The 25,497-nt window shown below is 45.2% G+C and overlaps 1 protein-coding gene across 4 annotated transcripts in view; it reads left to right on the forward strand.

The window, feature by feature from the left end:
- Positions 1-25,497, forward strand: part of Fs (Follistatin) — a 147,272-nt gene that overhangs the window by 13,035 nt on the left and 108,740 nt on the right. For 2 of the 4 annotated variants that reach the window (XM_069309994.1, XM_069309997.1), the window contains exon 1: positions 18,794-18,840. The exons of 1 other annotated variant lie outside the window; for it this stretch is intronic. The gene's annotated coding sequence lies outside the window, so the exon portion shown is untranslated. Of the gene's footprint in view, positions 1-18,793; positions 18,841-25,497 lie in introns of those variants that run through there. One more of the 4 variants, XM_069309995.1, reaches the window with a different exon arrangement.

Genomic DNA, 25,497 nt, shown 5'->3' on the forward strand with positions numbered 1-25,497 from the left:
TAGAAGATGCTTCCTTCCTTAGTTTTAAAAGCTTTACAAGACTTTAGTGGCTTTACAAGACTGTAATTACCATATTTGTATCCTCACATTCCTTATGTACATTCTTGTATATGCATAAATAAATAAATAAATAAATAGAAGCAGATTTCAAGAAAAAACTGAGCCAAGCCATTACGACTATGTACTCGCCTAGTTATGCTTGCTGGGGGTTGAGCTTTGGCTCTCTGGGGCTAAAGCTCAGTACTACAAACTCTGTTAGATAACAACTGTTAGATCATAACTAACAATAAACAATAGGCTATTAATTAAACCACAACTGTGAGGATTATTATTAGTCTTAAATCAATTTTATCAAATTTTAGTGGTTAAAGGGTAGAGCAAAATTGACCAGACCACACACTTGAAGGTGAAGGGACGACGACGTTTCGGTCCGTCCTGGACCATTCTCAAGTCGATACCGAAACGTCGTCGTCCCTTCACCTTCTAGTGTGTGGTCTGGTCAACATTCTTCAGCCACGTTATTGTGACTCATCGCCTGCATAGGGTAGAGCAAAGCTCTTCGCGGGTCCACCTCTTGAGGAGTCGAGTGATGGCTTCTCACTGAGAACAACTGGTCTACGAACGGAGAATGATGCATAGAGGAATTGTTTCTCAGACAGGAAGTATCCTAACAGGAAACACCTGATTGTATATTCCAGTTTTTATGATCTTGCAAGTCTGTTATCATGTAGTTTTAACGGGATGGAAATGTGTGGAATTTGGCAATCACGTCTTGAATGAGAGTACTCATTACAACTGTTTTCGATGCAACTATTGAGAAGTAACATAAGACATATGAAATACTTGGGCAGGGGTGTGGAGTCATCACCGTTGTTATTTGCTTAGCTAAACGAACTAGAAGGTTCAGTTCCTGAACCGGTTATGTGCCTCTGTAACCCTTTACACCACCGCCCACGGGATGGGGATGGGGTGCATAATAAAGAAATTAAATGAAATCACCGTCCAACACTGTGCTTTAGTGCAGCTCGTGATTTGCTACTCCAGAAATAATTTAACCTAATTTGACAAAAACCATATGAACCCAAGCAACCTATCCTAGAGTCCGATGCATAGAAAACGTAGTATTTATGAGCCCATACTTTTGATAGGCTGCATTTGTAACGTACTTACCATAACATAAAAAACGCGGCCTGTTAGTTGAGAGAGAGAACGGATTTTGAAGCCTCAAATATTGAGTTGGAAAAATTGGCCTGAGAATCCACTAAAAAGGCACAAATATTGTCTTTGTTAAATAATTATAATCTCTACACAAGGAAATCATGGTAACGTGATATATGTGAGGAAATAATTGACGGGGGACCTATAATGTCTGTGTACCTGACAGTAAATAGTTACCCCGGGCATTAGGTAACTGTGGCTTGATTGTTGCCACCGGAGGCACCTAGTTTATTGTGCACCCCATACTCAGTCTGTGAGCAATAGTTTATTGTGCACTCCATACTCATCCTGTGAGCAATAGTTTATTGTGCACTCCTTACTCAGCCTGTGAGCAATAGTTTATTGTGCACTCCATACTCAGCCTGTGAGCAATAGTTTATTGTGCACCCCATACTCATCCTGTGAGCAATAGTTTATTGTGCACCCCATACTCATCCTGTGAGCAATAGTTTATTGTGCACCCCTTACTCAGCCTGTGAGCAATAGTTTATTGTGCACTCCTTACTCAGCCTGTGAGCAATAGTTTATTGTGCACCCCATACTCATCCCGTGAGCAATAGTTTATTGTGCACCCCATACTCAGTCTGTGAGCAATAGTTTATTGTGCACTTCATACTCATCCTTAGTGAGCAATAGTTTATTGTGCACCCCATATAATAATACCCATCTTGTGAGGGGGTAGCTGAAGAAAGGATTGCAGAAAACACAAAAGATCTTAATGAGACCTCATGATTATCCTCAATTTAATAAGACTATCAAAATCCTCAGATTAGGCAAAATTGTAATTAATTTTGTCAATAAAGATGTTAATAATAATAATGAGACCTCAGTGGGTATTTTTGAAACATTGGTTACAGCAAAGGTGCTCACCTTATTATTACAATGACAGTCTGTAGCAGGTTTGTTTCGCTACAGACTACTATTTATTTACAAGACAGTATTCTCCATAGGTAGGTCTTTTGTTTATGCCTAAAACGATGTTTAATATTTGATATTATAAGGTTATAGAAGAGGTATGATTTTATGCCCACACAGCAAATATAGTCATCATACATGAATCAAGTATCTTCTATGAGCAAAGTAGTGATACACTACGAGAATTTCTTATAGTAATATATGATTTGCTATGTATGCATCGTACTAGGTTAGATTTATCTAATTGCAACAAGTCTACCTCCGTCTTTGTCCACCCACTTTACACTTCACTATCTTTGGGATTATACATAATCAAATATGTTGAATAGTTAGGCTTAAGTTAGGTTAGGTTCTGTTCGCAATTATTGGTCTGGTGCAGTACGTGACGCACTGCACCAGAAGCACTAAATGAAGCATTTAGAGAGGTGCGATTCGAGCAGAGAACGTGAGCGAAGCAGTGTTCGAAAAATAAAATCATCAGTTGTGAGTCGTTTGTAAAGTGTTTTTCAGTCATTCAGTTATAAGTCGTGTGTAAAGTATTTTTCATTGATAAACAGCGGATTTGGCGATGGATTAACGAGCATTTGGCGTTTATTGATGAGCGAAACGGTTCGAGAAAAGTTTGAAAGTAATCAGCTGTGAGTTGTTGATTCAGGGGTCACGACGGCAGTGGTGCTGGTGGTGTTTCGAACTTCTGGCGGTTCCCGTGTTGGAATAAATTCCTAATTATGTGGTTGAAACGTCATCTCTAGGCGGAAAAGTTACCTCGCCACAGGCAAACACACTGTGCTTGCAGTTGCTTGGCGTCCCCCCGGAGAAGCGAGAAGCTTCTATAACCCCATTGCACTCCAGAGTACCAACTGAGGGCTGCAGGTGACCATCCAGTAACCCCAGACGACAGAACCCTCAGGCGTAATGTGAATACTGGCTAGTCGAACAAGGGAGAGTAATTAACGTCAGAGACGTTAAGACTTCCCTTAAGGTTCAAGTAAGTTTATTGAGACAATAAGATAAATCTTAAAAGGATAGGGTACTTTAGGCTACAGTATTTCTACCCTCTCCCCAGCCAGGTTAAATTTTCCGATTAGAGTTAAGGGCGGAGAGGACGGAGCAGTGTGTTGCTGGGATTTAGCCCAATCTGGTTAAATCACAGCGACACCACTCTATATATATATATATATATATATATATATATATATATATATATATATATATATATATATATATATATATATATATATATATATATATATATATATATATATATATGTCGTACCTAGTAGCCAGAACGCACTTCTCAGCCTACTATGCAAGGCCCGATTTGCCTATTAAGCCAAGTTTTCCTGAATTAATATATTTTCTCTAATTTTTTTCTTATGAAATGATAAAGCTACCCATTTCATTATGTATGAGGTCAATTTATTTTTATTGCAGTTAAAATTAACGTAGATATATGACCGAACCTAACCAACCCTACCTAACCTAACCTAACCTATCTTTATAGGTTAAGTTAGGTTAGGTAGCCGAAAAAACTAAGTTAGGTTAGGTTAGGTAGGTTAGGTAGTCGAAAAAACATTAATTCATGAAAACTTGGCTTATTAGGCAAATCGGGCCTTGCATAGTAGGCTGAGAAGTGCGTTCTGGCTACTAGGTACGACATATATATATATATATATATATATATATATATATATATATATATATATATATATATATATATATATATATATATATATATATATATATATATATATATATATATATATATATATGTCGTACCTAATAGCCAGAACGCACTTCTCAGCCTAGTATTCAAGGCCCGATTTGCCTAACAAGCCAAGTTTTCATGAATTAATGTTTTTTCGTCTACCTAACCTACCTAACCTAACCTAACCTAGCTTTTTTTGGCTACCTAACCTAACCTTACCTATAAATATAGGTTAGGTTAGGTTAGGTAGGGTTGGTTAGGTTCGGTCATATATCTACGTTAATTTTAACTCCAATAAAATAAAATTGACCTCATACATAGAGAAAAGGGTTGCTTTATCATTTCATAAGAAAAAAATTATAGTAAATATATTAATTCAGGAAAACTTGGCTTACTAGGCAAATCGGGCCTTGAATAGTAGGCTGAGAAGTGAGTTCTGGCTACTAGGTACGACATATATATATATATATATATATATATATATATATATATATATATATATATATATATATATATATATATATATATATATATATATAATATATATTATACACACACAGACGTGGTATCCTCATACCTTTAAAATAATAATATATACATGCATAATTGTACCAGAGGTGGTACCCTTTGTACCATGTTGTACACGCATTATATATAATGTGTGTACAACAATAAATATAAGAAAGGGAGTGGTAGGAGAAGCAAATACTCGCATATAATCAAACGGCAAGTTTTTCTCTGAATGCTCGCTATTCGCATATGAGGCTATCTTTATTAGGGATAGTTTAATTTTATACAGTGCCATATCACAAAACGAAAATAAAAAAATCATGTTTTTCTTATAGATTTTATTGTTTTATTCTAAATATATTAAGAAAATTTGAGTGTTTCCCCGAATAATTTTGAGTTTATGTAATAAAAATTTAGGGCAATACTTAATAATAGGAAATGAAAATTAACAATAAATATCAAGCAATTACTAACCAGCATTTTGATATTGAAACATAATACTTGTATTGTATTTCAATTTTAGTAGTAAACATTGTTTTGATAAGTGAGAATGATGACTATTCTTTATAAGTATCCCTGAAGCCTATTTTAACTATTCCGTAACATTGAACATTTTCTTTTGGGATTAAGAGCCCAACTAATTACAACTATGCTCTTTTCACATTCAGATTTTACAGTTTCAACATTTTCTAGTGTTATATAGTAATTTATTTATTTACTTATTTATTTATTTATATACAAGAAGGTACATTGGGTTAGAGAGAATACATAGCATAGTATTTACAATCTTGTAAAGCCACTAATACGCGCAGCGTTTCGGGCAGGTCCTTAATCTAACAGATAATTTTAAGTAGGTAAATTCTAGCAGAATTAATAAAATGATAATAGATACATTGCAAGGAAAAAATGAGATGACAATACTCAACATTAAGCTGTATCTACCAAAATTTTCATCCTATTTAAGTCATTGTAAATAGTCTTGTAGCAATTTTTTTTGTAGCAATTTCTTGTAGCAATTTTTTTTATTTTTATTTTACTCGCAATCGGGAATCCCGGGTTTGATCACCGGGTTTGGACAAAAAATGGTTGAGCACGTTTTTCCTTTCGCCTGATGCCTTTGTTTACCTATTATTAAATAGGCACCCGGGAGTTGGGCAACTGTTTTGGGTTTCATCCTTTGTTAGGTCGGTAGTTTGATCTTGAGATCAGGCCTCATTACAAGCAAACAATCTAGTTTCCTCTTCAAGAGGAAACTAGATTGTTTCCTTCAAGGAGTGCCGGACCAACCGGGCTGTGGTGGGTATGTGGGCCTGCGGGCCGCTCCAAGCAACAGCCTGGTGGACCAAACTCTCACAAGTCAAGCCTGGCCTCGGGCCGGGCTTGGGGAGTAGAAGAACTCCCAGAACCCCATCAACCAGGTATATGTGGGCCTGCGGGCCGCTCCAAGCAACAGCCTGGTGGACCAAACTCTCACAAGTCAAGCCTGGCCTCGGGCCGGGCTTGGGGAGTAGAAGAACTCCCAGAACCCCATCAACCAGGTATATGTGGGCCTGCGGGCCGCTCCAAGCAACAGCCTGGTGGACCAAACTCTCACGAGTCAAGTCTGGCCTCGGGCCGGGCTTGGGCAGTAGAAGAACTCCCAGAACCCCATCAACCAGGTATCAACCAGGTATCAAGCAAAAAGTACAAGAGAAAGGGAACTATGAGAAGACAGTGCAAAGCCATTAGGATTATTTAGCACTGGTAAGGGATCAGGATAAGGATTTGGGATGGGACGGAGAGGATGAAGTTTAATGAATCATGAGAACGAATTATAATTAACTCCATGATTATAATTCTAATTATTATATCTAATTATAATGATTATATTTGTGTCTCCCATTAAGTTGTTTAGAGATTGACTGTTCTCTTTAATACATATTAGCAGGGGAGACTAAACTAAACTCGTGTTATGCCTGAGGCACCCTGCAGGGGGTGGCTGGAGTATATTGTGCACCCCATACTTATTCTGCGAGCGGTTTATTATTATTCACATCCTGTGAGCCATTATTTATTGTGCATCCTACATTCATCCTGTGAGCCATTATTTATTGTGCATCCTACATTCATCCTGTGAGCCATTATTTATTGTGCATCCTACATTCATGCTGTGAGCGGCATATTATTGTTCACCTATACTTATCCTATGTGTGGCAGATAAGGAAACTAACTTAACTAAGAAAATTTAGATAGACTTAGAAATGTGCATTAATGCTAAGAGTACCCCTGATAGATGCAAGCGGAGTGTTGTCAATGCTTATGTCAACCTCGCCCTTACATCTATCTCCATACCACTTACGGGCTATTCATGCCCGTGCCACCTCTTGGGTGGCCTAATCTTTATCAATCAATCGTCTACAGTTGGAAGACGGGAGACATCTCCCGTCACGCAGGGTGCAGTCGCACCTCCACAGATCTCCAGTGTCAGCTCTTGATACTGGTAATGGCTCCAAAGGTCCACCACTTACGGGCTATTCATGCCCGTGCCACCTTTTGGGTGGCTTAATCTTCATTAATTAATTAATTAAAATTACAGTTGGAAGCAGGTTGAGGAGCAAGTTGATAGAGAACGGCGGGTCCTGATCAATAACGGATACTCTGACGGATATATCGAAGTGATCATTAAAAGGAAGGTGAATCACCATGCTACCTCAAATAAAACGGACCACAGTACATTACCGGTCCCTACTGTACACTACACTACTACTTACCTACTATCTGTACACCAGTTGATTGACGGTTGAGAGGCGGGACCAAAGAGCCAGAGCTCAACCCCCGCAAGCACAATTAGGTGAGTACAATTAGGTGAGTACTATTAAAATATACTGCAGGAAAGTCTTCTCCACAGTCCAGAAAACGAAAGAAAGCGTTTTGAAAAAAAGATTTTTGATAGAAATGCAGCCGCTACCGACGCCAACCAGAAGATTGAATGACTAATATACTATAAGAGCAATAAGACTGCCAACTTGCTTATGTAAAAAATTCTCCCGACACTAAATAAAACCCTCTAGAAAGAGACTAATGTCGTCTTCATATGCCCCGGCCTGGGCAGCCCCAACGAACTCAATATAGGCCAGACAATCAACTTGAGAATGGTACAGGACGGACCGAAACGTCGTCGTCCCTTCACCTTCACGGGAGACATCTCCCGTCACGCAGGGTGCAGACGCACCTCCACAGATCTCCAGTATCAGCTCTTGATACTGGTAATGGCTCAAAAGGGCCACCACTTACGGGCTATTCATGCCCGTGCCACCTTTTGGGTGGCTTAATCTTCATCAATCATCAATCCTTCACCTTCTAGTGTGTGGTCTGGTCAACATACTTCAGCCACGTTATTGTGACTCCTCGTCTGCATAGACTAGACAACAACATCCCTTTCAAGGATGTTGGTCTCTGGCCTATGCAGGCGAGACAACCCCCTAATAATGTACAGACTTCCCAAGGTCCTATCAAGGAACATGGTAAATTTTAAATTTTTAAAATTTTGCCCCGAGGGACGAGTTTATTGGGCAGCGCCACTCATCTTGCGAGTGGACATACCGCCATAGCAGCACGTACAACACTCCCCAATAGGAGTATATATGGTCTCAACAGTCTCAAAATATATATGGTCTCAATATAGGACCAACATATTGTCTCTTCGTATAACCAGATCATCACAAGATAGTTCCTGTCAAACAACACCAAAATAATCGACAAATATAGCGACAGTAGAAGACTGGACATTGGTGAGGCATTATACATCATGCTATAGGATATACATTATACATGTGTGAGTATGCATATCCTGCTCTTGAAACAACACTAACGATCCCACTTATTCAGGCGATGAGTCACAATAACGTAGCTAAAGTATGTTGACCAGACGACACACTAGAAGGTGAAGGAACGACGACGATCCCACTTATTATTACTCGGTAATAACAGACTTAGAAGAACAAATTACCGTAACAGTAATTATGGTAATGTTCCACAAATCCAGTCTCCAAATCCAGTCTACCCAATGAGTTGCCTGAATGTAAACTCCTCCCCACCCCCCCACCCCCACGCCATGTGCTGCCCCTACACACTAAATCCCACCAGCACCATCCTTCTGCCTCCTCTTGAACCATGCCTCCCCCACTCCCCTCCCCCCCCCCTCTATATAATAGCTTTAGCATTATATTCCCTGCTCTCTCTCTCCTCGCCATGCGGAAGCAGACTGGTGACCTTGGCTTGCGTCCCTGTTCTATATGCAAATTGTTTTGTTCAAATCAATTTGTTGGCTAGCGAGTGTGCCAAGTCAATCATGATTCCAATGCATACCTAATACCTTAATATTCAGGCGGAATTAATCTGGGTGAAGAAGGGGGAATTTTGTGTGAGGGGGGAGGGGGGTATGGCGGCTGGTGTTGTCCCCGTCGTGTTTACAACAGTGGCCTGGCATCGACCGCTTCTTGTGTGTACTCACTTAGTTGTGCTTGAGGGGGTTGAGCTCTGGCTCTTTGGTCCCGCCTCTCAACTCTCAGTCAACTGGTGTGTGTGTACTCACTTAGTTGTGCTTGTGGGGGTTGAGCTCTGGCTCTTTGGTCCCGCCTCTCAACTCTCAGTCAACTGGTGTGTGTGTGTACTCACTTAGTTGTGCATGTGGGGGTTGAGCTCTGGCTCTTTGGTTCCGCCTCTCAACTCTCAGTCAACTGGTGTGTGTGTACTCACTTAGTTGTGCTTGCGGGGGTTGAGCTCTGGCTCTTTGGTCCCGCCTCTCAACCGTCAATCAACAGGTGTACATACAGGTTCCTGAGCCTATTGGGCTCTATCATATCTACACTTGAAACTGTGTATGGAGTCAGCCTCCACCACATTACTTCCTAGTGCATTCCTAATGTGTATGTGTGTGCTTGCCTATATGTGCTTGCAGGGCGAGCTTCTGCTCCAGTACCTCTCATTTGAACCGCTGGTTGCAAATTATAGTTGTTCTTGACACTCTTGCTTATCATATCTGTTCTTGTAACTGTGTATGAAGGGACCTTCAGTTAGCTTCCCTTGGAGTACATTGCACATGCACACCACTCCTACAGTGTGTGTGATGAGCGCTCTCGCTTCGCTACCATTACCAGATCTACTCATTGAAGCTTTCTTTGGAGCTTGGACCCTTTAGTTCAGGTACCAGTCGTATTGCAGACATTTAGACTTCTTCCAAATGTGGTTTTTCGTGCGAGGATTCCAGGGTGGGGGACAATATTGTGACGTGAGGCAGTGTGCCAGCACTGCCTCGTCAAGGTGTCTGAAGATAACTGGAATGTTTGCAGCTTTGTATACACAAGTTGCAAGTTGTGTAGTGTGTGTGTGTGTGTGTAGTGTGTGTGTGTGTGTGTGTGTGTGTGTGTGTGTGTGTGTGTGTGTGTGTGTGTGTGTGTGTGTGTGTGTGTGTGTGTGTGTGTCCTGAGATATAGTTGGGGGGGGTTATTCTCTGCCTTCCCATCACAGTACACTCTCCATGTGGCCTCATTCTCCTGTCCAATGTTAACACCTTGCATTTGCTGGGATTAAAGTCTAGCAGCCAGTTTAATTTGTGTAGCCACCTTGAGCATTCTTTACCCTTTATTTTGTGTTCTAACTCCTCTCTTGTATTTTGCAACGTCGGGCATAGAAGCTCCTACGTCGTTAGTTATTTTACTGATATATGTATGTATGTATATAAGAAATATGGATAGTATTCTGATGGATAGTCATTCTCTCGCGCAACTCTACACGCTGCTAGTTGCTCCAACATGTAATCTGTGGAGCAGATTCCTGTGTGGAACAATGCCGAGGACTTCCTACAAATCCAGGAATAGACAACCTCCCTTTTTGTAAACCCCATATTGAAGCTCTGTCAAAACATGTGTCCGCTTTGTTTCACTCGTCTTCTACAGCGTATACGTGTCTAAGTTACAGAGTTTAGTGCTATGTGGATGTGTTGACCAGCCAGCCATACAGGGTTCGAGTCTTGGGCTCATTGGTCATTTCCTCATTCCTCCTGGTGTCATCCTATTCTGTTTTCTCTCACCTTCAAGATGCTGGCTATGCTCTATTCATCTCGGTATTTTCTATGTATCGATCATATCCCCATGCATGTATATGTATGAGTGCGTGTGTGTATATACGCTTTTACACGCACACGAGAACGCTATTTTTTTGTGAATGCACCCATTCCTCTATCCTGTTTGTGTGCATATATGCACTTCCCTATGTGTGAGAGAGAGAGAGAGAGAGAGAGAGAGAGAGAGAGAGAGAGAGAGAAAGATAATAAGAGAAAAGGCACAAACGTCAGAATAATATTATGAATATGAAGCCTAGTATAAAAAAAATACCTAATTCAAACTTCACCAGACAACAAAATATTTTTAAAAAATTCTGGCGTATTGTTCCGGAGGCAATTTAGGTGGGAGTAGATGAGGTTGGTTCTTCAGCTGGAAATTAATTACCACCTGGGAGGAGACGGGTCCCGCGCACTTCCGCCTTGGCTGGCCTCTGAAAGCCTTCCGCAGCTTCCGGTCAAGAACGTTACGTAACAATAAGGAACCGAGCGTTGTCTAATGAGGACTGCGTGCGGCCATTTCGTTCACCTGCCTCCGATTTCTTTTTGTTTTCGCCCTGTTCGTGTTTTTCATCGTCGCTTTTGTCTCCGACGGTATATTGCGTGTCTTTGTCCGGACTTGGTCCTTTTTCAGCATTCATGTGTGTGTTCCTGGAGGTTGTGTGTGTGTGTGTGTTCCTGGAGGTGTGTGTGTGTGTTCCATCTGGTAGCTTACTGTTCCTGGGCTGTTCACTCTTCCCTGGCTGTTCACTGTACACGGGCTGTACATTTGTACACGGGCTGTACACTTGTACACGGGCTGTTCACTGTACACGGGCTGTACATTTGTACACGGGCTGTACACTTGTACACGGGCTGTTCACTGTACACGGGCTGTTCACTGTACACGGGCTGTACACTTGTACACGGGCTGTTCACTGTACTCAGGCTGTTCACTGTACTCAGGCTGTTCACTGTTCTCGGGCTGTTCACTGTACACGGGCTGTTCACTGTTCTCGGGCTGTTCACTGTACACAGGCTGTTCACTGTACACGGGCTGTTCACTGTTCCCTGGCTGTTCACTGTACACGGGCTGTTCACTGTACACGGGCTGTACACTTGTACACGGGCTGTTCACTGTACTCAGGCTGTTCACTGTACTCAGGCTGTTCACTGTACACGGGCTGTTCACTGTACTCAGGCTGTTCACTGTACTCAGGCTGTTCACTGTACTCAGGCTGTTCACTGTACTCAGGCTGTTCACTGTACTCAGGCTGTTCACTGTACTCAGGCTGTTCACTGTTCCCTGGCTGTTCACTGTACACGGGCTGTTATAAACAAACAAACAGACAGAAATATCAACTTACGCAAACATCGTAATAATAATATATATTATAAACAATAATACAGATGTTGTAAAACCGATATTGCATTAGAAAGCTCAACGTAACACCTCAAGACATAGAACACAAACAACAGGAGTCTTGGAATCAAATTAGAAGATTTACATGCTCTGGTCTGCGCAGAAACACTACATATTATCGCACTAACCGAGGCGAATGTAGAAAAGCAAGAATGGTTAGCTAAACATCAAGGAATTTTAAATTATTTCACTCGGATAGACACATTAGACGAGAAGGCGTAGCAATATGTCTGGGGATATGTAAAGTATAGTGTCAAGAGAGCAGTCCGTTCTCTATGGTGTCCCAACGTCAAGAAATTGTCGTACTAAAGTGCCCTTATTCCAATCTACCAAGAGGATATATATATATATATATATATATATATATATATATATATATATATATATATATATATATATATATATATATATATATATATATAATTAATGGCTGGTTCCTTAAAGACCATTTTATGGCGTTGGCGTCTTAAAGTGGTAATGTTATACCAACGAAATAATATTTTCGACAGTGTTAAACAGGGAGACGCAAATAAATTACACGGAAATAGGGAGTGAGCTAGAGAACAGTGATCACAATGAAAGCATAATTAACGTATCAAGGAATATATACATATTTATATATATATATATATATACTAATATAAATATTACATATAATATATATAGTTGTAAGATAAAATTCTGCTAAGGAGCCTGATTTCGTAAGAGGTGATTTTGATGGATTAAGCCCTTCCTCAGGTAGGGTAGAATGGAGATACCAGCTGAGCGGACAGCGCGCAGGACTCGTAATTCTGTGGCCCCGGGTTCGATTCCCGGACCAGGCACAAACAAATGGGCATAGTTATCTTTCACCTTAATGCCCCTGTTACCTAGCAGTAAATAGGTACCTGGGAGTTAGACAGCTGTTACGGAGCTGCTTCCTGTGTGTGTGTGTGTGAAAACAAAAAAATTAGTACTTACAGTTGAGAGGCGGGCCTAAAGAGCAGAGCTCAACCCCCGCAAGCACAACTAGGTTAATACATGGGAGGCGGGCTGCTCTTGAGTCCTGAGGTGATGAACCTGGCCGTGGGACATATGATAAGGGGGTTATGATGTAGATTCAAATTATAACTTGTTTAAAAAACATTCTTAGTAAAGCCCAGACGCGTAATATACCTCATATATTGATGAGATCGAATAGCAGTGGCCGCAAATGCATAAGTATGGACATAAAGAACTAGAGGTACACGGAAAGTTTTATACAAAAGGATTAAGAATGGGGAAGTCGGTCTAGATACAAAAAAATGTCAAACTAATTTTAAATGTTAAAGAAATTAGAAAAGTAAGGTAGGCAAAAACCAATCCTAAATGTTTTTCTTCAATTATATAAAAAAAAAATTAGGTAAAAGATCTTGGCAATTAAGAAAGCTGAGACGGGATCAGATAGCTGATAACAGATAAATGATAAAAGTGTTTATGAACAGTTCTTCTGCCCGAAACGCTTTGCGTAACAGTGGCTCTAGGCAGTGTATGTACTAGCTCTTATCTATAAATCCATCAATGTTTTGTATCTCACCTTGTATGCATATACTTTACCTGAATAAAAATTTGTATTTGTTTTAAATAACGATTTTATCTCTGAATTTACTAGAGAAACGTTGTTAAACATTGTGTCTTCAGGTGAGTCAATCTACAATCTTCACCAATCAACATTGGTGGTGAAGAGGACGGGTTGACTAATACCTTCCTCCCAACGACCAAGAAATTAAACAGACAGACAAATTAAGGCCAAAGAAGTCCCCAGGGCCCGGACGTAAGTGTTTACCAAGATGCTTAACAATGTTAGGAAGAGATTAGTGAGGCCCTTGTTTAGCATGGTTTAATAATTCATTAGAGTTGAACAGCGTATTGGAGTCCTGGGTAGTTATTAATGTAGGACCGATTTTTTAAAGAGGTAAATTACTTGTGTCGAATTATCGACTAATTAGCTTAACGGTTATTTGGGAAAATTGCTGGAATTTAATCTAAAAGTCATTCGTAGCATGGAATATATATATATATATATATATATATATATATATATATATATATATATATATATATATATATATATATATATATATATATATATATATATATATATATATATATATATAAGGGTGCCACCTCTGGTGCAATTGTTGGGGCCCATAGCCTCGGAGAAGAAAATAAAGAGTACTCTTTTTGTATATGTATATAAATATATCATGAAAAAATATACTAATATATACTATATTCTAATAAATGATTCACAATATGGTTTTACTAAGTGCCGCACTTGATTGACGAATTTTTCTTTCATTCAATTCCACCATATTTAAGGCAGTTGATAGTGACAAGGATTGTGAGATTGTGAATCTTGACTTTGACCAAGTTCTTGATGGTGTCTCTCACGACAGACTAATTTTAAAGAGCATCGCGGTATTCCGGGTGCTGCCTTAACTACATCGCCTTTTGAAACGGTTGACAGCTGCAGTTTAATGGTGACAAATGGAGGGATTGTGAGGTTAAGCAATGATGAGGGTTACCAGGTATCTGTCAGTTGGATGGTACTTAAATAATAAAGTCTGATCACGAGAAAGATCTGGCTGAAGGGTGTTGTTTAGTCAGCGTTCAGATAGTTCAGCGTTTTGTTTGGGTAATTAACTGGGGTTATATAATGATGTTCTTCGTCCTGGATGTTGCTTCTCCATCAGGATGTTCCTTCTTGAAGCGTCACCCATTATCCCCTTCCCCCCCATCCCTTACCTATCCTCAGCTGTCTCATCTACGTCTTCACCTCATATCTCCTCCGTCATCCCTTCTCTCTCTCTCTCTCTCTCTCTCTCTCTCTCTCTCTCTCTCTCTCTCTCTCTCTCTCTCTCTCTCTCTCTCTCTCTCTCTCTCTCTCTCTCTCTCTCTCATTCCTTCCCTTCTGGAGACACTTCCGTCAGGATGGTGTTGATTTAAAATAGTTCGTGTTGGCGTTAGTAGAGGCAAGGAAGAGAGAGAGACAGGGAAGGAAGAGAGGGAGACAGGGAAGGAAGAGAGAGAGACAGGAGAAGGGAGAGAGGGAGACAGGGAAGGAAGAGAGAGAGACAGGGAAGGAAGAGAGAGAGACAGGAGAAGGAAGAGAGAGACAGAGACGACATAAAAAAGAGATAAACCCAGTAGTATATTTAATATGCTTACTTGAGCGAATTTTGAGAAAAAAAAAGCTTGAAATGTGAACAGGTGGTGAAAAGTGTGGGAATGTTCCGTAGAGTTATAGGCGTTGGAGGTCTGCTGACCAGACTATACCGATCACATGGCCCTGTATGACTAACCGTCCTGCGAGATGCAGGGACTTCTAGCATCACTACTACTTTATTAACTCTCGTGTTGATGATGATATCCTCATAATACACCCGGAGTCTGCCAGTGTAGACTGCTTATCACATGCCTCTGTATGACTAACCATCCTGTGTGATGGGGATTTTTTTAGCATCACGTAGCTAGCTTTTTTTTTTGACGCACTGTACTTCTCTGTAGGATATGAAAGGCTTTACAATTACAGGTTTACAGAGATTTTGTAAGGATACCGCCTGGCATAAATGTAACCCATCATGTCCACCAGGAAGTGCGATACAATGGTTGCCAGGATCAGGTTTGGCAACAGTTACCTGTGGCAGGTGGCTACCGTTACCTGTGGCAGGTGGCTACCGTTACCTGTGGCAGGTGGCTACCGTTACCTGTGGCAGGTGGCTACCGGTGACGAATCTCTCAATCCTGAGCACTCCAGGTGCAAAGTGAGCAGGATCTGGGTCATGATTTCCCACACGACATTATTGGGCTGTTCAGTCATTAGTTCCTTCAGACCTGGTGGTATGAGGTACCTGGAGCTTTACCATTATCTTATCCTCACTTATGCACTTAAAGATGTACTCGCAAGATATTGTAATGACCCTGATTATAATACCTCGCCTCGTATCTATCTCGACCCCCGTTACAATATATTCTTAATCCTTTCTAAGCTTGTCATTGGTGGCTGACTGTCCATTCTAAGGTTGTCATTGGTGGCTGACTGTCCATTCTAAGGTTGTCATTGGTGGCTGACTGTCCATTCTAAGCTTGTCATTGGTGGCTGACTGTCCATTCTAAGCTTGTCATTGGTGGCTGACTGTCCATTCTAAGCTTGTCATTGGTGGCTGACTGTCCATTCTAAGCTTGTCATTGGTGGCTGACTGTCCATTCTAAGGTTGTCAATGCTGGCTGACTGTCCATTCTAAGGTTGTCAATGCTGGCTGACTGTCCATTCTAAGGTTGTCAATGCTGGCTGACTAATTACCAGTCCCTCTGACAAATCACCCTGTCAGAAAGGGATCTTAGACAACTGACATAAGCCCTGTAAACCTTCACATTGTCCTGCGTAGGGTAGAGAAGGGGTGACAGGAGCCTGCATGCCTGGATGTCTCTAGGGTGAGGTAGGAACTTCTTGGGGTGCGGGAGGGGTGACACGGGTTGACAGGGTGACACTAGGGGGTGTGACCCGGGTGGAGGGTGGACAGGGTGACACTAGGGGGTGTGACACGGGTGGAGGGTGGACAGGGTGACACTAGGGGGTGTGCCACGGGTGGACAGGGTGACACTAGGGGGTGTGACCCGGGTGGAGGGTGGGCAGGGTGACCCCCAGGGTAGGGCAGCTACGGCCAGGGTGGGGTGAGGATCGGCCGACGTGAGAGGCAAGGCGATGAATGAGATTTGTTCCCACTGACCTTCACTCCCTCCCCTCCCCCCCCCCTCCCTCGCTCCTTGTCTTCCTCCCCCTTCCCCATGCTTCCCTCCTCTCTTATCACTCCCCCCTTCCCCTTCCCTCCCTTCGTTTGCCGTAGCCTCTCCCTCCCTCCCTCCCTATCCTGGAGCCGTGGCCGTGTGTGGGTGAGCTGGGCTGGAGGGAGCAAGCTTCTGGGGTTCTGTGGACCTTCTTTCTGTTTCCCCAAGTGTATAATGAGGGGGGGGGGTGTTGCTGGGGGTCTGAGGTGAGTAGTGAAGGATGTGTGTGTGTGTGTGTGTGTGTGTGTGTGTGTGTGTGTGTGTGTGTGTGTGTGTGTGTGTGTGTGTGTGTGTGTGTGTGTGTGTGTACTCGCCTAATTGTGCTTGCGGGGGTTGAGCTTTGGCTCTTTGGTCCCGCCTCTCAACTGTCAATCAACTGATGTACAGGTTCCTGAGCCTACTGGGCCTACTATCATATCTATATTTGAAACTGTGTATGGAGTCAGCCTCCACCACATCACTTCCTAGTTCATTCCATATACTAACTACTCTGACACTGAAAAAGTTCTTTCTAATGTCTCTGTGGCTCATTTGGGTACTCGGCTTCCACCTGTGTCCCCTTGTGCGTGTACCACCCTGTTAAATAATCCATCCTTGTCTACCCTGTTAATGCCTCTGAGAATTTTGTATGTTGTGATCATGTCTCCTCTTACTCTTCTGTCTTCCAGCGACGTGAGGTGCAGTTCGATCAACCTTTCCTCGTAACTCATGCTTCTTAGTTCTGGGACTAGCCTAGTGGCATACCTCTGAACTTTGTCCAGCTTCGTCTTGTGCGTGACAAGGTACGGGCTCCATGCTGGGGCCGCATACTCCAGGATTGGCCTTATATACGTAGTATACAAGGTTCTGAAAGATTCCTTACACAGGTTTCTGAAGGCAGTTCTAATGTTAGCCAGCCTCGCATACGCCGCCGATGTTATTCTTTTGATGTGGGCTTCAGGAGACAGGTTTGGCGTGATATCAACTAGATCTTTCTCTCTGTCCGTTTCGTGAAGGACTTCATGTCCCATTCTGTATCCAGTGTCTGGCCTCCTATTTCCTCCACCTAGTTTCATTACCTTACATATACTCGGGTTGAACTGTAGTAGCCATTTGTTGGACCATTCCTTCAGCTCGTCTAGGTCATTTTGTAGCCTCATACTGTCCTCCTCTGTCTTAATCCTCCTCATAATTTTTGCATCATCAGCAAACAATGAGAGGAACGAGTCTATTCCATCTGGGAGATCATTTACATATATCAGGAACAGTATAGGTTCAAGGACTGACCCCTGTGGTACTCCACTGGTGTGTGTGTGTGTGTATATGTGTGTGCGCGTGCGCACGCGCATGTGCTCACCTAGTATTTACTATTTGTCTGCAGAATCGAGCTATTAGCTCTTGGACCCCGCCTTTCTAATCAATCTATTTTTCCTCAATTATATCTACTACATATATTTCTCTCTAACACACGCACACACATCCCCAGGAAGCAGCCCGTAGCAGCTGTCTAACTCCCAGGTTCTTATTTACTGCTAGGTGAACAGGAGCATCAGGATGAATGAAACTCTGCCCATTTGTTTCCGCCTCCGCCGGGAATCGAACTCGGGCCATTGGGACTACGACCCCCAGGCGCTATCCACTCAGTCGCAAGGCCTGTGTGTGTGTGTACGTGCGTACGTGTGCGTGCGTGTGTGTGTTCGTGTGTGTGTGTGTGTGTGTGTGTGTGTGTGTGTGTGTGTGTGTGTGTGTGTGTGTGTGTGTGTGTGTGTGTGTGTGCGTGTGTGTGTGTGTGTGTGTGTGTGTGTGTGTGTGTGTGTGTGTGTGTGTGTGTGTGTGTGTGTGTGTGTGTGTGTGTGTGTGCATGTGTGTGTCAACGCCAGCTGTGTGGTGGAGGAGCATCCTTGCTATTGTTCTCTCCTATCCTGCCCCTCCCTCCCTCCCTCTTCATCTTTCTCCTTACCCCCTTCCTTCCCTCTCTTATCCTGTTGTATCTTGCCCCTCTGCGGGTCCTCTCCCGCTGGGTGTGGGCGCTCAACAGGGGCGCGCACGCACCATGCAAAGTGGTGGCGGAGTAAGGCTGCCGCTGAGGTTAAATTCCGCCATCTGATACCTGCCGGAGCACGTATATAAGGGAGACGCGGTGGGGCGTTTGGGTCAGTTTGCGTTTTAGCGTGTCTGAGGGAGGTGAGTGTCGGGCTGGTGCGTTCACCCGCGTCCTTACTGGAGCGTTAGTCACGGGGGTGCCAAGGAGGGGAGGGTGGTGGTGGTGGTGTTCGGGGCTGGCACTACCAGGCACTCGTCGCATGATATGTTATTTAAGTGGACAGTAAGAAGGAATCACGAATCGTCTTTTGAAAGTAGTAGAGCTGCCTCAGGACGATAAGGAGGTGGTGCTGGATCTGGCCTCCTGCCGAAGTGCGGCCGCGACGGGACACTATGTGGGAGACGCAGGAGGAGGTAGGCGGGGGTGGTGGTGGTGGTGGTTGGGGGGTGGTTGTCATGGTGGTGGTTGTCATGGTGGTGGTGGTGGGGGGGGGGGAGGCAGTCGCCTGGCCTGTTTAGGTGTGGTAGGAGGGGACATTGAGGGCACTTTATCTTCACTCCAGCGGTGGGTCCTGACCTCTCTCCCCCCCCCTCTATGGTGGAAGGTCCTGACCTTCCCCCTCTCTATGGTGGAGGGTCCTGACCTTCTCTCCCCCCTCTCTCTATGGTGGAGGGTCCTGACCTTCCCCCTCTCTATGGTGGAGGGTCCTGGCCTTTCCCCTCTATGGTGGAGGGTCCTGGCCTTCTCTCCCCCCCCTCTCTATGGTGGAAGGTCCTGACCTTCTCTCTCCCCCCTCTCTATGGTGGAAGTTCCTGACCTTCCCCCTCTCTATGGTGGAGGGTCCTGACCTTCCCCCTCTCTATGGGGAGGGTCCTGACCTTCCCCCTCTCTATGGTGGAGGGTCCTGACCTTCCCCCTCTCTATGGTGGAGGGTCCTGACCTTCCCCCTCTCTATGGTGGAGGGTCCTGACCTTCCCCCTCTCTATGGTGGAAGTTCCTGACCTTCCCCCTCTCTATGGTGGAGGGTCCTGACCTTCCCCCTCTCTATGGGGAGGGTCCTGACCTTCCCCCTCTCTATGGTGGAGGGTCCTGACCTTCCCCCTCTCTATGGTGGAGGGTCCTGACCTTCCCCCTCTCTATGGTGGAGGGTCCTGGCCTTTCCCCTCTCTATGGTGGAGGGTCCTGACCTTCCCCTCCTCTATGGTGGAGGATCCTGACCTTCCCCTCTCTATGGTGGAGGGTCCTGACCTTCTCCCTCTATGGTGGAGGGTCCTGACCTTCCTTTCCTCTATGGTGGAGGGTCCTGACCTTTCTCCCCTCTATGGTGGAGGGTCCTGACCTTTCTCCCCTCTATGGTGGAGGGTCCTGACCTTTCTCCCCTCTATGGTGGAGGGTCCTGACCTTCCCCTCCTCTATGGTGGAGGGTCCTGACCTTCCCCTCCTCTATGGTGGAGGGTCCTGACCTTCCCCTCCTCTATGGTGGAGGGTCCTGACCTTCCCCTCCTCTATGGTGGAGGGTCATGACCTTCCCCTCCTCTATGGTGGAGGGTCCTGACCTTCCCCTCCTCTATGGTGGAGGGTCATGACCTTCCCCTCCTCTATGGTGGAGGGTCCTGACCTTCCCCTCCTCTATGGTGGAGGGTCATGACCTTCCCCTCCTCTATGGTGGAGGGTCCTGACCTTTCTCCCCTCTATGGTGGAGGGTCCTGACCTTCCCCTCCTCTATGGTGGAGGGTCCTGACCTTTCTCCCCTCTATGGAGTGGAGGGAAACTCCCCCCCCCCCCCACTCCGCTCAGCCAACCAAGACATCAACACCGGGATACTTGACCGGGGGGGGGAAGGGGGGGTAGGGGGGGTTACCCACGTGTTAGGATTGGATAAATATGGATGGCAGGATCACACGCCGATGGATTAGTGCCAATCCAACTTGTGTTTACTATTTGTGTCTGCAGAATCGTGTTATTAGCTCTTGGACCCCGCCTTTCCAACCAATCTATTTTTTCCTCCATTATATCTACTACATATATTTCTAACACACACACACACACACACACACACACACACACACACACACACACACACACACACACACACACACACACACACACACACACACACACACACACACACAGGGGGCCTCGTAGCCTGGTGGATAGCGCGCAGGACTGTGGCCGGCACTGTTGTGGGTGCCGCCGTGACCCAGCCCGACCCAGTGTGGCATCTGATGTGCTGGGCACTCTCAAGTAGAAACTTGGACAAGAATACATATGTCGTTCCCATTCTCCAGTACAGGAGTCTTCATGTTTATAATTCTTCGTAGTATCTACCGCCTCTGTACTCTCCTTGACCGCCTTCGTAGTCTCCTTGACCGCCTCTGTAGTCTCCTTGACCGCCTCTGTAGTCTCCTTGACCGCCTCTGTACTCTCCTTGACCGCCTCTGTAGTCTCCTTGACCGCCTCTGTAGTCTCCTTGACCGCCTCTGTACTCTCCTTGACCGCCTCTGTAGTCTCCTTGTCCGCCTCTGTAGTCTCCTTGACCGCCTCTGTACTCTCCTTGACCGCCTCTGTAGTCTCCTTGACCGCCTTCGTAGTCTCCTTGACCGCCTTCGTAGTCTCCTTGACCGCCTTCGTAGTCTCCTTGACCGCCTCTATACTCTCCTTGACCGCCTCTGTACTCTCCTTGACCGCCTCTGTACTCTCCTTGACCGCCTCCGTTGCTCTGTATATAAAGGTGCCGACAATTTGGTGTCCATTATAAGCCAGTTGTAAACAAAGAGGCCAGAAGACTGTGCCATATGTGAACGAGGTCCTGTATATTGTTGTTTCAGATTTAGCTACTCAGAACGACGTGTCCATGTAGCACGGGCTATGGTGAGCCCGTACGGTCTTGTACTATGGTGATCACTTAGTGCTGACGGCGACACTACGCGTACGGCTGAGTGGGTGTGTGAGTGGTGGAGCAGGTGAGAGGGGGTGGGGCTGAGGGGGGAGAGAGGAGAGAACTGAGGGGAAAGGTGCAGTAAGCATACAGGAAGAGGGAGGGGGTGAGGGGAGAGAGGAGGTTACCTCAGGGAGGATCAGCGATAATCAAGGGCGCATTGATCAAGGAAGCTGTGATTGCCAGCTACAGGTTTCACCACCCGTTTTGTGGGAAGATGCACACACACACACACACACACACACACACACACACACACACACACACACACACACACACACACACACACACACACACACACACACACACACACACACACACACACACACACAGTAGGTTAAGCTAGATCAAATTGGGAAGGAAATGTAAAATATGACAAGGGAGAAGGGGCGGGGGGTGAGGAAGATAGGACACGAAAGGGGAGGAGGAACAGTGACAAGGAGGAACAGTGCCAAGGAGAACACACACGGAGAACAGTGCCAAGGAGAACACACACGGAGAACAGTGCCAAGGAGGAACAGTGCCAAGGAGAACACACACGGAGAACAGTGCCAAGGAGAACACACACGGAGAACAGTAAACAGAGAGAGAGGAGACAGGGAGACATCTCCGTCATAATCACTGATGGAACTCACAGGAGCACCAGTATTGGCATCTTTAAGAACACGGAGGCTTGGAACTGTAGGGACGACATGAGACTAGGCCGTGAGGATAGGCCCTTTGCTATTTTTCCCTGTGGTAAACTTTTAGCCATGACCAACACCAATAGTTGAATACGTCACTGGAACATTACGAAGCTGACTCTCGATAACATTAGAGGCTGGAGAAAAATGCCCAACAGCCCGGAGTGTGGCTGCGTCTTGTGACCTCTAAAGCTTCGGAAGACGTCTTAAGACTTAAGACATCTCTTAAAACGTCTTAAGACGTCTCCGGAAGCTTAATTGAGGCTTGAGTAACGCCTGGGCATAAGGGAATGGCTGATGATGGTCAGAAATAACTGGCAGTTAGTACAGTGAAGTTGCTGTGCATGCGAGGGGGGCGGGGGGGTGTGACTCATGACTTCTCAGTTATCACCTATTGCACAGGTTGCAATTGGCCTCAGAGGGGCATGTATACCTGTGCAGTAGGGCATGTGTTGGCCGGGATCCCCCCCCCCCCAACCCTTACCTTCACAGCTGCAGGGTTAAGGCATCTTGAGGTATTTCGCATGTCTCGAACATCACACACACCTGGTGAACACACACAGATGCACCACACAACTTGAACAACAACAACAACAACTGCATTCCTACATAGAGAACTACATGAACCGTTTATAATAATTTGTATTACTTATTTGGGTGAGGGACAAGATGAAGGGGGAGGAGGGAGGGGACTAGGGGCTAGGTGAGGGGAAAGAGGAGAGGGGGAGGGGTGGGGAGAGGGGAGAAGGGAGAGGAGAAGTGCGTGTATTACAGAAGAGAGGAGCTGGGTTAGGATTACGAGATAAATGAGAGGAAATGGAGAAGGGGGAGACGACCTTGACTTGGGGCATCGTGGAGAGAGAGAGAGAGAGAGAGAGAGAGAGAGAGAGAGAGAGAGAGAGAGAGAGAGAGAGAGAGAGAGAGAGAGAGAGAGAGAGAGGGAGAGAGAGAGGCAAAGGGAGAGGGAGAGAGAGAGTGAGAGAGAGAGAGGGAGAGAGAGGGAGAGGGAGAGAGAGAGAGAGGGAGAGGGAGAGAGAGAGAGAGAGAGAGAGACAGAGAGAGGGAGAGGGAGAGAGAGAGGGAGAGAGAGAGGGAGAGAGAGGGAGAGGGAGAGGGAGAGGGAGAGAGAGAGAGAGAGAGAGAGAGAGGGAGAGAGAGAGAGAGAGAGGGAGAGGGAGAGGGAGAGAGAGAGAGAGAGAGAGGGAGAGGGAGAGGGAGAGAGAGAGAGAGAGAGAGAGAGAGAGAGAGAGAGAGAGAGAGAGAGAGAGAGAGAGAGAGAGAGAGAGAGAGAGAGAGAGAGAGAGAGAGAGAGAGAGAGAGAGAGAGAGAGAGAAGAGGGGGGCATGAGGGGAGAGTAGGGCAAGGGTATATTGGGGAGGTTGCCCAAGAGAGGGTAGGGGCAAAGGAAGGGTCAGTAAGGGAGAGAGAGAGAGGTGTAAATATAGAAGGAAGATAGATTTTTTGTGACAGAAAAGAAGATGGAGAAGCACACGGTCAGGACAAGTTCAGAAACGGGAAATATAGTAAGAGTTACCATAGCAGGTCATATTATAGACGGTATGGTCGTCTGGAAGGTTGGTAACAGGCGCACAATAGAGCTCTGCACCTTCCGCTCTTTTGGGAGCTCAGGAGCCGGCAAGTTTTCCTGGAAATTATCTGGGATTTGTGGACCATTTCTCTTGACCGCAAGCAATGGTTGCTTGCCGTCGTTGGCTGGGGAGCCGGTCGGACAGCACGCTGGACTTGTGATTCTGTGGTCCCGGGTTCGATCCCGGGCGCTGGCGAAAAACAATGGGCAGAGTTTTTTCACTCTATGCCCCTGTTACCTAGCAGTAAAATAGGTACCTGGGTGTTAGTCAGCTGTCACGGACTGCTTCCTGGGGGTGGAGGCCTGGTCGAGGACCAGGCCGCGGGGACACTAAAGCCCCGAAATCATCTGAAGATAGTTCTGATTGGCTGGGTCAGCTCGGGCTGTGTCAGCTCTGATTGGCTGTGTCGGATCTGATTGGCACTAAAAGCCCCGAAATCATCGCAAGATAGCTCTGATTGACTGGGTCAGCTCTGATTGGCTGTGTCAGCTGTGATTGGCTATGTCAGCACTGATTGGCTTGATCCATTGTACATGTGAGTGGTTCTTGACACATACCGTTGTACATATGGGGGTGAAGAAAGACTGCCGGATGGTTGTGTGGGGCCGGAAGCTTGGCCTGATGCGAGGCTGTGGCCGTATACACCTCACCCCACCACCGGCATCTGGCCATGATTGCAGTAGAATTTTATTCGGCGAGATATTATGCGTTCTTGAAGGGTGCTGGGGGGGGGTTAACCTCGTCTCTGTTCGAAAAGAATTCGATCCCCCTCTGAGGGAAGGTAGGGGGAGGGGAGGAGTGGGGGGGGGAGAAAGAGGGGGGGAGGGGGAGGATTGGTCTGTCAGTACCTTGAGAGGGCTGACTGTGGGGCCTCACAGTAATTAGCCGGCTCCACAGTCAAGTTTAGATGATACAAATCACTTTTAAATAATACGAATGATAAGCCAGTTTAAACATGTACACGTCCTCACGTGTAAACAATCGCCAGCACTTACGACTTGGACTCACGCCAGAAGTGGTCTGAATAAATGGCTGTTAGAGTTTAATCCTGCCAAATGCAACGTTATGAGGATTGGAAGAGGAGTATGAAGTACAGCAGTATAGGATGAAGGGAAGACATCATCCTATACTATACATCTAGAAGAACAGGATTCTTCAATCGGAAAAGGAGAGAGAGACCTGGAAGTGGACCCAAATCTGATGTCAGACGCCCACATTAGCAGGACAACAACAGCAGCTGCATATGGCATACTGCCCAACGACCGTTTATCCTTATATACAACGTAGGTGAGACCCACACTTGAATATGTTATCTCCAGCATGGAACCCTTACCTGGAAAAGGACGATGAGAAACTTATAAAAGGTCCACGGATATGAAACGAGACTTGACCCGGAGCTGAAGGGATTGAGCTATGAGGAAAGACCCTTTGAACACCGGAGGAAAGAGGTTTTAAGGGTAAATATTATAGAAGCCTGAGAATTGAGTCATTAATCTAAGAACGTTCGAAAGCCGGGGCCAGGAGCTTAGTTCAACTCTGCAAGCACATCTAGGTGAATATTCACACACACATAGGGGCCTCGCGGCTGAGTGGACATCGCTC

This window comes from Procambarus clarkii, chromosome 66, assembly GCF_040958095.1.
Source record: "Procambarus clarkii isolate CNS0578487 chromosome 66, FALCON_Pclarkii_2.0, whole genome shotgun sequence".
NCBI classification, from domain to species: domain Eukaryota; kingdom Metazoa; phylum Arthropoda; class Malacostraca; order Decapoda; family Cambaridae; genus Procambarus; species Procambarus clarkii.